Source organism: Balaenoptera ricei, chromosome 6, assembly GCF_028023285.1.
Source record: "Balaenoptera ricei isolate mBalRic1 chromosome 6, mBalRic1.hap2, whole genome shotgun sequence".
Taxonomy (NCBI): Eukaryota; Metazoa; Chordata; class Mammalia; order Artiodactyla; family Balaenopteridae; genus Balaenoptera; species Balaenoptera ricei.
This window is the reverse complement of record NC_082644.1, coordinates 110,669,905-110,682,336: the sequence shown is the minus strand read 5'-3', so window position 1 is coordinate 110,682,336 and position 12,432 is coordinate 110,669,905. Positions and strand designations below refer to the sequence as shown.

General features: G+C 40.4%; 1 long non-coding RNA gene across 1 annotated transcript in view; it reads left to right on the top strand.

The window, feature by feature from the left end:
- The window catches only part of LOC132367347 (uncharacterized), a 124,801-nt gene that overhangs the window by 104,357 nt on the left and 8,012 nt on the right, over nt 1–12,432 (top strand). The gene's annotated exons all lie outside the window — the stretch shown is intronic.

The window sequence follows — 12,432 nt, the reverse complement described above, 5'->3', positions numbered from 1 at the left end:
ACCACTTCCCAATCCATTTTTGTGAGACCAGTATTATTACCCTGATTTTAAAAACCAAAAATATTACAAGAAAAGAAATCTGCAGACCAATATCTATTATGAATATAGACACAAAATCCATTTAAAATATTATCAAATGGAATCCAACACTATATAAAAAGAATATGACCTCATGACCAAGGGTGGTTTACCCTAGGAATGCAAAGTTGATATAGCATTCAAAAAATCAACCAATGTAATTCACCATATCAACAGAGTAAACAAACAAACAAAAACATAATCATCTCAATAGATGCAGAAAAAGCATTTGACAAAAAAAAAAAAACAATAAAAACGAATTCTCAGTGAGCACAGAATAGAAGGGAAATTCCTCAAACTGATGACAGTCATTCCACAAAATACTGCTAACATCACACTAAATGGTAAAAGACTAAATGCCATCACTCTAAGATGGGAACAAGGGAAGGATGCCATCATTTGCCAACTCTATTAAATATTGTACTAGAAGTTCTAGTAATGCAACATGGCAAGAAAAAGAAGTAAAAGGCAAATATATTGAAAAGGAAGAAGTAAAATTGTTTTTATGTGAGGATAACACTATTAGCTACATGGAAAGGACTAAGGAATCTGCAAAAATATCTCCTAAAACCAATATGTGAATTTAGCAAGATTATAGGATCCAAAAATCAATTGTATTGTTATATACTAGAAAAAAAAATCAAGCCATACCTTTTCATTCTCTTAATGGTGTCATTTGACAGACAGAAATTCTGAATTTTAATGCAGTCCAATTCATCAATCCTTGTTTTGTGTTAATGTTTTTTTAAAATCTTTATTTATTTATTTATTATACAGCAGTTCTTATTAGTTATCTATTTTATACATATTAGTGTGTACATGTCAATCCCAATCTCCCAATTCATCTCACCACCATCACCCTTACCACCCCGCTTTCCCCCTTTGGTGTCCATACGTCTGTTCTCTACATCTGTGTCTCTATTTCTGCCATGCAAACTGGCTCATCTGTACCATTTTTCTAGATTCCCCATATATGCGTTAACATATGATATTTGTTTTTCTCTTTCTGACTTACTTCACTCTGTATGACAGTCTCTAGGTCCATCCACGTCTCTACAAATGACCCAATTTCATTCCTTTTTATGGCTGAGTAATATTCCATTGTGGTTAATGTTTTTGATATTATATTTAAGACAGCTTTTCTAATTCAAAGCTGTATTGATTTACCTGTCCTGGTTAGATCTGCAATCTACCTGGGCTTATTGTTTGTATGTGGTGTAAGATAGGGGAAAAGTTTCATTTTTTCCATATGAATATACAATTGTATATTTGCCCCAGTATCACTTATAAAAAATACCGTCTTCTTACCACTACTCTGTAGTATCACCTTTGTCATGAATAAAACATATATGCATAGGAAAAAAATCCAAGCCAAATTAAATTTAAAAAACAATTCTATTTACTATAACATCCAAAACCTTTAAATACTTCTGAATGAATTTAACAAAATCATGCAAGACTTGTACACTGAAAACTACAAAACAGTATGAGAGAAATTAAAGAAGATCAAAATAAATGAAGAGCTCCAGCAAGATCCTAAATTGCAAGGCTCAATATTAAGATGTAAGTTCTTCCCAACTTGATCTGTAGATTCAACACTGTCCCTGTCAAAAGCCTAGCAGGTGTTTTTATAGACATGGACAAGGTGATTCTAAGATTCAGATGGAAATGGAAAGGACCTAGAAAAAGCAAAAAATAATCTTAAAAAGAAAAACAAAGTTGGAGAACTTGCACTAAACAATTTCAAGACTTACTAAAAACTACAAGCCAGTGTGGTCTTGTCATAAGGATAAATAAATCAGTGAAATATAAGAGTCCAGAAATAGACCCACACACATGCAGTGGCTTAACTATTTGCAAAGGTGCCAGTGCAATTCAGTAGGGGAAAGAATAGTTTATTCAACAAATGTTGCCGGAGCAACCATATGTCTAAATGCAAAAAATAAACCTTGACCCTCACATGATACACAAAAATTAGTTAAAATGGAATTTCGACAAAATCTATAATGCTTCTAGAAAAAAAAATTGGAGAATATCTTTGTGACTTTGCAGTAAGCAAAATTTCTCGGCTAGGAAAAAAATAAACACTAACCATAAGGGGAAAAAATGGTAAGTTGGATTTTATCCAAATGTTTTAAAATATGTGCTTCAAAATTATATTAAGAAAATGAAAAGGCAAACCACAGATGAGGGGAAAATATTTGCAACACCTATAACTTGTCATTAGAAGACAAACAACCTAACAAAAAGTGGGTAAAAGCTTTGACCAGACGCATCGTAAGAGAAGATATGCAAATGACCAACCATCCTCAACATCATTAGTCATCAGGAAAATGAACATTAAAACCACAGTTTTAATTAATACCCACCAGGAGAATGGCTAGAATTTATTTTATTTATTTATTTATTTATACTTTTGGCTGCACTGGGTGTTCATTGTTGCGCACGGGCGTTCTCTAGTTGTGGCGAGTGGGAGCTACTCTTCGTTGAGGTGTGCAGGCTTCTCATTGTGGTGACTTCTCTTATTGTGGAGCACAGGCTCTAGAGCGCACAGGCTTCAGCAGTTGTGGCTAGTGGGCTCAGTAGTTGTGGCACACGGGCTTAGTTGCTCCGTGGCATGTGGGATCTTCCTGGACCAGGGATCGAACCCGTGTCCCCTACATTGGCAGGTGGATTCCTAACAACTGTGCCACCAGTGAAGTCCCCAGAATGGCTAGAATTAAGATGGCTTATAATAACCAAGTGTTGCCAGAAATGTACAACCACGAGAACTCTCATACTTTGCTGATGGGAGTGCAACAAAGTACAACCACTTTGGAAAACTATTTAGCAGTTTCTTATAAAGGTGAACATGTATTTATTATGTGATTCAGAAATTCTATTCCAAATATTTATCCAAAAGGAATGAAGCCATATATCCACAAATGACTTGTATCAAATGTTCATAATAGCCAAAGCTAAAAACAATCTGAATGTTCATCAACAAATAAAAGGATAAACAAACTGCTGTGTATTTACATATTGGAATGCTACCCAGGATTTTAAAAGAACAAACTACTGATAAACACAACAACATGGGTAATCTTACAAGACATTACACTGAGCAAAGAAAACAAGAAACAAAAAAGTACATATAATATGATGCCATTCATATGAAGTTCAGAAAAATAGGCAGAAGACATGAATAGACATTTTTCCAAAGGAGGCATACAGATGGCCAACAGGCATATGAAAAGATTGCTCAACATCACTAATCAGCAGGGAAATGCAAATCAAAACCACAATGAGATATCATCTCATGCCTGTCAGAATGCCTATGATCAAAAAGACAAGAAACAAGAGTCATCAACGATGTGGAGAAAAGGGAACCCTCTGCCTGGCTGAATGATAAGGATGGTCAGATTCAGACCAGTGAGAAGAAGGTTACCCAACAATGTTGATGCAGGATTATCCAGAGAGACCCACAAACCAGGGTAGTCAGTAAACCTGTGGGCACAGTGCCTGACTTGAAGGGCTTATGGAATTTTAGTTGCGACTTAGAAAAAATAATATATTGTCCAAAATGCTAAAATAAAATGGTAAAATTGAAATTATAAATGTTTAAATGTCTATAAAATGTAATATGTTAACCAGTCAATTAAAACCCATATATGAAAACTATACTTATGTAAATTATATTAGATGTGGTATATAGATGCATTTTAATATGTTTGGTAGGATATAGGTATAAGTATCCAAAAAGTATCTGCCTTAACAGCACAGAGGCCAGGAAAATGTTGATTACGTGTCAGTTATAACTTTTTTGTTAAATCTAATAAAGTCCCCCATTCTTTTTGTGCACAAGGAGATTGCAATTTCTTCTTCCATTTCTGGAAACACAGGAGAAGTCAATCTACGTGGTCCTGGGAACGAGGAGCCCAAGCTCTTGAAGAGAGATTCCTAAATGACCAACAGACAAAAACTAGGCATCAGACACTTGTTAGAGCCTTTTCCTTCATGGAACCCCTCAGCCTGGAGCACATTTGGAGTCCCTCCATTTCTTCTTATTCTGCTGCCTTGTGTGCCATCCCAAGATTTGCAAAGGCAACCGACAATGTCTTGGGTCATGTTATCTGGGATCTTGCCACCGAGCTACTTCCCTTAAGCGAGCAAACCAGATCCTGGAAAATTCCTAAAGCATAAGTCATTTATTTGAACATGTGCTTACTGCATTTTTTGTGACCGATGACCTTCAGAATGCAAAGAATATGGGTTTAGGCGTCACTCAGACCTATGCCACATTCGTCAGAGGAAAGGCCTCAGATCTTGGTCATCAGTTAGCAGGGGTTGGACACAGCACTTGGCTGTGGGTTCTGGTCCTGGTTCTGCCATTCACAGGCTTTATGACCTCACAGAAATCTCTTCTTTCTGAGCCTCAATCATTTCATCTGGAGACACAAGGAAGAACCCCAATTTCACAAAGCTGCTTTCATGATAATTAATAAGATATTGTGTATGATGGGATTAGCACAATGCCAGGCATGTAGTGAGTGCTCAAAACAGGGAGCAGATCTGCAAGGCAGAAATAGAGACACAGATGTCGAGAACAAACGTATGGACACCAAGGGGGGAAAGCAGAGGGGGTGGTGGTGAGATGAATTGGGAGATTGGGATTGACATATATACACTAATATGTATAAAATAGATAACTAATAAAAATCTGTTGTATTAAAAAAAACAAAACAAAACAGGGAGCTGATTAACAGTTGTCAGGGCGGGGTGGGGCGGAAGAGTAAGGAATGGAGAGTGACTACTTAATGCGTACAGGGTTTCCTTTGGAATGATGAAAGTGTTCTGGAGGTAAATATTGCACAACATTGTGAATGCACTAAATGCCACTCAGTAGTACACTCTGAAATGGTTAAAGTGGTCAGCTTTATGTTTAAAAAAAAACAAACACTGCCCGACACCCCCCCCCCACCACCACCCTTTTCCACCTCATAGAGTGAGTGGGGAAGAAGTAGAAACCAGGATCTGTCCTGAGTCCCTCCTACAGAGGCAAGAATTGAGAACCAAGACAAGCAGGCACTTGAGTATCCCTGTAGTAGGGGGAGGGAGGAGCTTGGAGTTGGAGCTTCACCAAACGTGGCCAGAGGCGGGGAGGAGGGAAGTCAGCAGCAGACGGGAGATACGTGGGCACAGCTTTTCAGACCTCAGGGAACCAGTTTTCAGTGAATATTATCATGGTGTGCAGAGGGCAAGTTACAGATCAGAAAGGAGATAGCAATCCTGGGAAGAGTGAGTCACGGGGAGAAGAAAGAAAACGTCACTCATCTAAAGAGGAAATGAATGACCAAGAGGCAGCCCGATAGGGTGCAGAGGTCTCCATCCGAGGCTTATTAACAGAATCATCTGGAAGTATATTACCATCACCAACGCCCACCACATCACCACACCCTCCACCCTCCATCCCCTGCCCCATCCCTGCTGGGATCCTGGTTATGGAGGTCTTGAGCCTTGGGGCATGTGATGGAAATGGACCACACATTGGAATTTCACTGTTGCCTCCCATGACTTTCTAGCTGTACCACTCTGGACAAGTAACCTGATTTTTCTGCATCTTAGTTTCCTCGTTTATGAAACAGGGAAATCTACTCATAGGCTGTTGGTAAGAGTTCATGAAATACGTAAAGTACATGCCACAGAGTCGGCTCTTAATAAATATTTATTTATTCCCTTTCCCCTTCTCTAATGGTGCAAGCCACACTCATGAATCCATTCTCTCTTTCCATCAGGCCATAAAGCAAAAGAAGGAACAGCAGGGCATTTTAAATAGAGAACAGGAACCATTTCCTGTAATATATGTGTTTAAAAAATGACATTTTTAAAAGAGAACCCTTGTGTAAGGGTTAAAATCAGCACTAGAGGCAGCTTTATTCACAGTAGTCAAAAAAAAAGAAGAAGAAAAAAGAAAAGAAACAACCCAAATGTCCACGGACAATTGACTACATAAGACAAGTGGGGTATACATTAAATATTTACACAGCAATAAAGCATATAAAACAGCTGATACACACAGCAACATGGATGTCAACAGACATGGTGAACAAAGAAGCCAGACACAAAAAAGTACATTCTGTATCATAGCAGTATTCTGTATACTGTGTGCCATATCTCTGCTCTTCTGTACTTCCATAATTTCACTTGTTAAGTTCTTTGCTTGCAGTTATATTGAGATGCTTCCAGGTCAACAGTTGTGCCATTGTGATGTTCTTTGCAGTGTTCTAGGGCTAGGGCCTCAGGGGCAAAACAGAACTAAAAACTCAGACCCACCGAGGTGGACCGTCCCTGCTTCCCAGCCCTTTTGAACACCCTTCCCGTGTATGGAGAATATCCCACACATTATGGGTCCCTCCTCCCCAAGGTACAAGCCAGAAAGCTCTTACCCACCCCCTCTTGGAGCTGGAGTGCAGGCGTGTGAGCTAGGCTCTACACATCAGATGTGAAATAAAAGTGACTTCAGGGCTTCCCTGGTGGCGCAGTGGTTGAGAGTCCGCCTGCCAATGCAGGAGACACGGGTTCGAGCCCTGGCCCGGGAAGATCCCACATGCCGCGGAGCAACTAAGCCCGTGTACCACAACTACTGAGCCTGCGCTCTAGAGCCTGCGAGCCACAACTACTGAAGCCCGCGCACCTAGAGCCCGTGCTCCGCAACAAGAGAAGCCACCGCAATGAGCAGCCTGCGCACCACAGAGAAGTGTAACCCCTGCTCGCCGCAACTAGAGAAAGCCCACGTGCAGCAATGAAGACCCAATGCAACCAAAAATAAATTAAAAAAAAAAAAAGTGACTTCAATTCTAAGTAGAGAAAACTGGGCAAGCAGGCACTATGCAGAATGAATCCATTTTCTGGCAAGCGTGGCTGTAGAAGCTGCCAGCTTTCAGGGGCAGCAGTGGTGGGGTTTTGTCAGCCGAGGTGCAATCTGAGACGCCTGTGTCCGATGGCTGCAGCAGAGACACCTCACTGGAGCAATAGCTGCTGTTCCCAGGCGTGAAGCCTCTGAGCCCGATTCTCTGGTCCAGCCAGTGTTTCCATGAGCTACACAATGTCCTTTAATAAATTCCTTCCTGCTGAAATGGGCTAGAGGAACCTATTAGTTCTGTTTCTCTGGAGAACCCTGACTGATACAGTGAGTGATCCACTCAGGGCTCTTAGCACAATAGGACATGTGTTTATGTATGTACATATGTATATGGGGGAGATAGATATATATGAAGATATAAATAGCTTTAGTTTTAGTTATTCGCTCCCACGATTGTCAGGGTTGGAAAGTCTAAAATTCATAGGGCAGGCCAGCAGGCTGGAAACTCAGGTAGGCGTTGATACTGTAGTCTTGAAGCAGAATTTAGGAGTTTGGGATTAACTGATACACACTACTATATATAAAATAGATAAACAACTAGGACCTACTGTATAGCACAGGGAACTATATTCTATATCTTGTAATAACCTATAATGGAAAAGAATCTGAAAAAGAATAAATATATGTATGTATATATATAACTGAATCACTTTGCTGTACACCTGAAACTAACATAACATTGCAAATCAACTATACTACAATTTTTAAGATTAAAAAAAAAAAGAATTTCTTCTTCTCTCGGAAACCTCAGTCTTTGTTCTTAAGGCGTTTCAACTGATTAGATGAGGCCCAGCCACATTATCAAGGGTCATCTCCTTTTCTAAAAGTCAACTGACTGTAGTGTTAACCATGTTGGCAAAATGCCTTCACAGCCACACCCAGATTAGTGTTTCATTAAATAACTGTAGTCCAGCCAAGCTGACCCAGAAAACGATCCATCACACCCACCAAATTCCAGAAATGAGCATTCATATGATGAGCATTAAGATGCTTCACTCTGAAGAAGCCTTCATGGCACATTTGACATAGTTTCTATGTACAAAAGTTTCACACACAGTTGTCCATACAAAACAAAGTCCACCTAATCTAGGAACCTGCATTCAAGAGGAGACTATCTCTAGAATCCATCCCATCCCCCCATCCCCACAGCCCTTCACCTGGCACCCAGCTGCTATCCTCTCTCACCTGGACCACAGCCACAGCCTCATCACTGTTCTGCCTCCCTCCGGATCTTCCTGCTCTACTCAGTCATCCAGCCTACCCGAGGGTACTCTTTCTAAATCTCTAGACTGATTGTGTCTCTGCTGATTCAAATTCCTTCCAGAGCCATCCTACTGCGTCTGTCATCCCAGGTCAGCAGCTGTTAAGGTTTGGTGGCAAGCAGCAGACCCCCAAATCTGACCAATTTAAGTGACAGGGGAATTCATGGAGCATCCCTCCAGGATGGAAGTAAGAGTTAAAGTCTTGATTAAGAAGGTCAGGAATCCAGGTTTCCCTGGTGATCTTGGAAGCTAGAACTAATGGACAGTGTTTTCAGACCCCAGCTGTGGGGATAAATCAGAGTCAGTCATCTCAATCTCCATGCAACTCTACTCGGGGGTCAGTGTATAAGAAGAGGGTGTTTAACCATATTAACAAATTGAAGGAGAAAAACCATATGATCATCTCAATAGATGCAGAGAAAGCTTTTGACAAAATTCAACACCCATTTACGATAAAAACCCTCCAGAAAGTAGGCATAGAGGAACTTTCCTCAACATAATAAAGGCCATATATGACAAACCCACAGCCAACATCGTCCTCAATGGTGAAAAACTGAAACCGTTTCCACTAAGATCAGGAACAAGACAAGGTTGCCCACTCTCACCACTATTATTCAACATAGTTTTGGAAGTTTTAGTCACAGCAATCAGAGAAGAAAAAGAAATAAAAGAAATCCAAGTCAGAAAAGAAGAAGTAAAGCTGTCACTGTTTGCAGATGAGATGATTCTATACATAGAGAATCCTAAAGATGCCACCAGAAAACTAATAGAGCTAATCAATGAATTTGGTAAAGTAGCAGGATACAAAATTAATGCCCAGAAATCTCTTGCATTCCTATTCACTAATGATGAAAAACCTGAAAGTGAAATTAAGAAAACACTCCTGTTTACCATTGCAACAAAAAGAATAAAATACCTAGGAATAAACCTACCTAAGGAGACAAAAGACCTGTATGCAGAAAATTATAAGACACTGATGAAAGAAATTAAAGATGATACAAATAGATGGAGAGACATACCATGTTCTTGGATTGGAAGAATCAACATTGTGAAAATGACTCTACTACCCAAAACAATCTACAGATTCAATGCAATCCCTATCAAACTACCACTGGCATTTTTCACAGAACCAGAACAAAAAATTTCACAATTTGTATGGAAATGCAAAAGACCCCGAATAGCCAAAGCAATCTTGAGAAAGAAAAACGGAGCTGGAGGAATCAGCCTCCCTGACTTCAGACTATACTACAAAGCTACAGTAATCAAGACAGTGTGGTATTGGCACAAAAACAGAAATATAGATCAATGGAACAGGATAGAAAGCCCAGAGATAAACCCACACATATATGGTCACCTTATCTTTGATAAAGGAGGCAAGCAAATACAGTGGAGAAAAGACAGCCTCTTCAATAAGTGGTGCTGGGAAAACTGGACAGCTACATGTAAAAGAATGAAATTAGAACACTCTCTAACACCATACACAAAAATAAACTCAAAATGGATTAAAGACCTAAATGTAAGGTCAGACACTATCAAACTCTTAGAGGAAAATATAGGCAGAACACTCTATGACATAAATCACAGCAAGATCCTTTTTGACCTACCTCCTAGAGAAATGGAAATAAACAAATGGGACCTAATGAAACTTTAAAGCTTTTGCACAGCAAAGGAAACCATAAGACAAAAAGACAACCCTCAGAATGGGAGAAAATATTAGCAAGTGAAGCAACTGACAAAGGGTTAATCTCCAAAATTTACAAGCAGCTCATGCAGCTCAATATCAAAAAAACAAACAACCCAATCCAAAAATGGGCAGAAGACCTAAATAGACATTTCTCCAAAGAACATACACAGATTGCCAACAAACACATGAAAGAATGATCAACATCATTAATCATTAGAGAAATGCAGATCAAAACTACAATGAGATATCATCTCACACCGGTCAGAATGGCCATCATCAAAAAATCTAGAAACAATAAATGCTGGAGAGGGTGTGGAGAAAAGGGAACCCTCTTGCACTGTTGGTGGGAATGTAAATTGATACAGCCACTATGGAGAACAGTATGGAGGTTCCTTAAAAAACTAAAAATAAAACTACCATACAACCCAGCAATCCCACTACTGGGCATATACCCTGAGAATACCATAATTCAAAAAGAGTCATGTACCACAATGTTCATTGCAGCTCTGTTTACAATAGCCAGGACATGGAAGCAACCTAAGTGTCCATCGACAGATGAATGGATAAAGAAGATGTGGCACGTATATACAATGGAATATTATTCAGCCATAAAAAGAAATGAAATTGAGTTATTTGTAGTGAGGTGGATGGATCTAGAGTCTGTCATACAGAGTGAAGTAAGTCAGAAAGAGAAAAACAAGTACCGTATGCTAACACATATATATGGAATCTAAAAAAAAAAAAAAATGGTCATGAAGAACCTAGGGGCAAGACGGGAATAAAGATGCAGACCACTAGAGAATGGACTTGAGGACACGGGGAGGGGGAAGGGTAAGCTGGGACAAAGTGAGAGAGTGGCATGGGCATATATACACTACCAAACGTGAAACAGATAGCTAGTGGGAAGCAGCTGCATAGCACAGGGATCAGCTCGGTGCTTGGTGACCACTTAGAGGGGTGGGATAGGGAGGGTGGGAGGGAGTGAGATGCAAGAGGGAAGAGATATGGGGATATATGTATATGTATAACTGATTCACTTTGTTAGACAGCAGAAACTAACACACCATTGTAAAGCAATTATACTCCAATAAAGATGTTAAAAAAAAGAAAAAGAAGAGGGTGTTTAATTGGCCAGGATTGATTCACAGGCCCACCTCTTGGCCAGGAAAGGGCCGCTGATGGAACCACCAAGACTAAAATTAACAAGAGAGGGAAGGATTCTCAGTAAAGTCGGGGTATTAGCAGAAGAGAGGAAATAGAGACCGGTCCAGCAAGGACAAGACACAGCCACGCCACACCCACTTCTGACACCGGAAGGATCCCTCCACATCAGCACAGCTAGGGGAGCAAGAAAGGATTGCATTCTCTGAATTCAACAGGGCCAGGAAGGAATGATGGAAGTAGTCCCCAGCCAACTAAGGAGAAACAAGGGCTTTCTGGACCATAAGACAGTAGACACAGCCAGGGACCCTCAGCCTGGACCCCAATTTCCCCCGCTGTTTCTGTGCCATGGTTCTTCACAAGGAACTCTAAGCCCAAAATGGGAGCATGAAGAACCTTTCCCAATCTCTTACCTTATCTCTCTGTCCTCTCCTCTCTCGTAGCTGGCTATTGGGATCTGTGTGGCTGGGCAAAGTGTCTCAGGGCTCCGGAGTCAAGCAGGGGAGGGCAGAGCTGCATGAGTTAGAAGGGAGATCACACTTACCTGAGTTTCTCTCCTTTCACTGTTTTCTTCTTTATCGTCTGCTCTACCCCCACTGGAATGTGAGCTCCATGTGGGCAGAAGCCCATCTGTCTTTTTTGAGTTTGAACTCTATTGAAGATTTTTTTTAATTGAGGTATAGTTGATTTACAATATTCATTTCAGGTGTACAACATAGTGATTCATTATTTTTATAGATTATACTATATTTGAAGTTATTATAAAATATTGGCTACATTCCCCATGCTGTACAATGTATGAAATAAACTACAACGATCTGTTGTGCAGCCTCATTGGTCTTGATCACTCCCTGCTGTAGCCCCAAGCATATGACAGTAACCGGCATGTAGTAGGCAGTTAGGAATATAAATATTTGTGACTGAACTAATAGCCTGCAAGTAAGGCGGAGGCTACAGCCCACCTCCGCCTTTGACCCTGAGCCAGACAAGCAAGATTAGGCCTGGAAGTGAGTCAAACCAGGAAGCAAGAAGAAGCTGGATGGAGGAAAGAGCACAGCTCTAGATTCAGCCAGACCTGGGTCCTAACCTGGCTCTGGCACGTGTGGAGCACGTCACTTAACCGCCCCGAGTCTCGGTATCCTTGGTTTTGAAACGTGGATTATACCACCTATTTCACACTGTTGCGTTGAAAATAAATGAGAATGAAATGTGTAAAATTGGCACAGAGTAAATGCTCTCCTCCCCAGATGCCTTTCGTCTCTGTTGTATGCTCAGTAAGGGAGGAAGTTGTTTTAATCAGATGGTGGGAACTGAACGCTACATTTCCTGGGGCTGGGGAGTTAGGC